Here is a 4042-nt window from a genome sequence, read left to right as displayed (position 1 = left end):
GGGGGGTATGAGGTAGAGATCTTGAAAGGCTAGAGACAAGCTTCTCAGCTCTACAGAGCTCAGGACTGTGCTTGTGTTTCAAACCATGATGAGATGAGATGAGAGATGCAACCTCCCCATCCCCCATTCCTCTTCCAGCAAGCATGTCAGCCAATCAAGAAAGTCTGGTTGAGCCACATCAGAAGGGTAAGAGAACCACACAGGTCACAGACTTTCAAGTAAGTGTTATCCCCAAAAGCCCCTGGTATGCAAGTAAATACAATGTAAGAAGGAAAGACACATGGGAAATACCATACTCTTCCAATAGTGGCTCAACACAAACAGAAACCTTAGGAGAAATGAAACACCATAATTCAACAGTCTCTCTTCCCCTCCTAACTCATGTTACCAAGAGGCTCTGATTTTCTTTTATTCTGATTAGTCCTTTGAAGATTTTGAGCAGTGTGGTTTGATCATATTCACCCTCCCCGCTCAATTCCTCCCACTTTGTGTTCTCTGCTTCCCTAACCACTTAACTTTGAGCTCTCTTTGGGAGTTGTGGCTATCACAGCTGCTGCAAGTTCCTATGTGCAGCCCCCTGTTGTGTCCAGAGAACACTGTGTCCTTGCAGTAATTTTCAAGGTCCCAGAAACAAGCTGGGTCCACCTTGTTATTAGTTTGCTATGTTCCTTCCTTGTTTTCCTTTCTGTGTGTGTGATTATTCTTCTTATTTTTTTGCTTTCTTGCATATTTGCTTGCTTGGGGAGGGGAAGCGGCAACAAATATATAGATATAAACCAACATTCAGAAGGCAGTTTGATACAAGAGCATTTATTAAAGTAACAATAGTTGGTCCCTGTTAGGTGCTATGTCTTTCTTAGAGAGTTTTTCTTTTTTTAAACCAGGTTTACAATAAGAGACATGAATTCACTTCTATGAAGTGGGCTCCAAATGCAGTCATAAAGCAGTTGGCTATCCCCTTAACATCCATGGCACAATTACATCTCCAGGCATATCTTGCCTGCCAGGATGGCACTGTATTGTTTAAGGTGCAGTCAGTAATGGTTAAGACCATTGTTCTTTCATTTTCTATCTCCCTCATTTACTTAACCCTCTATTTCTTTCAAATTCCCCTGTCTACTTCCTTGTTGGGCTCTATTTGGGCCTGGTTTGGGCCTTGAGGACAAATCTGAGCCTGGCTCAAGTTTTGTAAACTGTCTCAGTCACTTCCGTACTGGAGTGACTCAGCACAATCTGCTTAAGTCTGCCTTTGCCTAGCTCTTGCGGATGTAGAGTAACTTGGTTCCGTTAGTCACCCCATACTCTTCATACTCTTCCTCAACTTTCCCCTCCCCCTATGTCATCTCACCTCAGCAGAAAACTCCACCTCCTCTCTCAGCCCTTTATAAAGAAAAGATTGATACATTAAAACGAGTTCCTGCTTAGACAGACTTCCCACTCGGAGTGGTTATTCTCCTGAGGCAGGAGATGCTAGCCGCTACACTCACCATCCGGCTCAGCCCGGAGAGAAAAGCTGGACTCGGTTCTCTCCCTCTCTCATCTGGTTCTGCAGGCAGAGAGCCTGCCCTGCCCGGAACTTCCTTTGTGTTGTCCATTTGCTATGTTAATATTTGTTCTAAGTAATTTTTAACTTTATAAAACATTAGGCTTTTCATAGTTTTGGTTTATGGTCATTGGTTACATATTAGCAGTCTTAAGTCAATTTTAAATATGCTGTGTGATCTTATGTCATTGCTGTTGTAGAAGTTTGTTTTCTTCTCATCTCACGTAACCAGAGATTGAGGACTCAAAAGTACAATGTCTGGGGCTAAAGAAATAGCTCAGTCAGTAAAATTCCCTCCCAGGGAAGTGGGGTCCAAAATGAGTTCCCAGTTTAGAACCCCACTGCCCATATAAAGACTAGGGTACAACAGCACATATATTTAACAGTGTTGGTGAGGCAAAGGCATAAGGATCCCTGGATCTGGATCTGCTGAGCAGCCAATGTAACTGAATTAGTCAGCTTCTTCACTGTAGCTGAGTTATGCTACTTTGTGGGCTCTTCTTTTCCCTACCCTTTATCCCACTGGTTTCACCCCCAACACTAGATATGAGAGACAGAAGAATAGAAGAGACAGTAAGATCCCTGAATTTAACTTTTCTCAACCATTCCTCCCAGTTTCCAGTCTAGTTCCTTCAAATGTTTCTTCTTCCCTCAGTCCCCCAAGAGCCTTCTTTTTTTTTTTTTTTTGGCTTTTTGGCTTTTTGGCTTTTTTGAGACAGGGTTTCTCTGTGTAGCTCTGGCTGTCCTAGAACTCACTCTGTAGACCAGGCTGGCCTCGAACTCAAGAACCTTCTTGAATAGTCCCTTCTCCCAGTTTCCCCAATATCAGCAGCTCCTCACCATAACAGCTGTTCTAGTCTATTTCCTCAGCTCGGCTTCTCTTGGCTCAACTGTCTCCTAACGATATCTTCTGCATCAACTGCAATCTCCTCTCTCAGACTCTGTTGACTTTTTATCCTCTCCAGTTCCCAAAAATTCAAGAGGCAGCCAACACTGAAGGTCATAGGGTCAAACAGTTATATTGGCTAAGAATTCTTAAGAGGCTAGTTGACCTTTATAGGGATCTTTTAAAGAGCTGGGCAGGCAAGATAAATCATACCTCCCACCTTCCCTGTTTATTTTGACTATGAATTATGAAGCGCTGACACTACACTGGGCACTCCTCTAGCCATGTTACTGTTGTGATTTCTCCCTCTCCATTCTTTTTGATGTCTTTTCCAGGATTCTCAGGTATCTGATGTGATTTTTCTGTTGATCTCTCAGGAACACATGAGATAAGAGCCCAACAGCCATGCTTCTCTCTCCTGTAACTTAGATACTACTTTCTGAATCTTTTATGTTCCTGGACTATCATCACCAACACCCTGAGTTCCTCATTCAAGTCTCCTAATCTCTTTCCTCAGCCCTGTGAACCTTTGGCCTACAGGCCAGACTTGGGCACAAAGGATGTAATATTCAGCATAATCTGTCCTAAAGTCCTGCTCAGAGGCCTGTCAGTGGTTTGATGCTGAATGTTTCTTGTCTGGGCTTCTCTGGCTAACAGTGGAAGGTAGTGGCTGATCAGGCTCTCTTCTTTGCTCTTCTTGGGTCAATGGTCAAGGTTTTCAGAAAGCATCCCCTGCTCAATTCTGAGCTTTATTAGTATTGATGGTATCCACAGCTTTTCATTTCTTATGGAAATACAAACAAATGTGTCCCCAACATAAAATATTCACTGACTTCCATTCAGATATCAATACATCCTTATCACATATAGGCTGATTTAATTCCACAGTTCTTTCTATAATTCAGTGTCTTGCAGGTGTTGTTGTTCCTTTCTTGTTAACATCTAGAAATTTTAAAGTTAAAATAGCACTATTTAATCTATCCCTGGGGGGGGTCTTTATTCTTTCTTTTTGTTTTATAAACACTTCCTTTAAGGTGCAATTAGATCTTTCTAAAATACCTTGTCCTGTAGGGTTGTATATTATACCCGCAATGTGCTTTATATTATAACATGCAAATTATTGTTTCATCTTACTGGAGACATATGCAAGGTATGTCAGTCTTAATTTGTACAGGTATCCCCATAAGAGCCATTACTTCCAGTAAATGTCTAATGACAGAATCAGTCTTTCTCAGAACTCAAAGCAGTTGTCCATCAAAACCCTAAATTTGTGTCAGTGGTATGGTGTACAGACTTTAGTTTTCTAAATTCTGTAAAATGGAACACATCCGTCTGCCAAATTTCATTTCTTCTGGTACCCTTAGAGTTACTTCCAACAGGTAACGGAGTTTGGTTATACAGCGAACAAGTAGGACATTTTCTTATAATTTCCTTGGCTTCTTGGCAGATGACATAAAATGTTTTCTTTAAACCTTTACTGAATTTTTGTGGTTTCTAACACATTTCTGGTTAATAATTGGTAAAGTTCTTCATTTTCTTGTGCTGAGGGACCTGGCAAGCCTGAATGAGATGGAATATGGGTGAATAAAGAATCAATCATGCCAAACACAGTC

The sequence above is a fragment of the Mastomys coucha genome, unplaced genomic scaffold (genome assembly GCF_008632895.1).
Source record: "Mastomys coucha isolate ucsf_1 unplaced genomic scaffold, UCSF_Mcou_1 pScaffold21, whole genome shotgun sequence".
Lineage (NCBI taxonomy): Eukaryota > Metazoa > Chordata > Mammalia > Rodentia > Muridae > Mastomys > Mastomys coucha.
The sequence above is the reverse complement of the archived record's forward strand: the minus strand, read 5'-3'. Positions refer to the sequence as shown.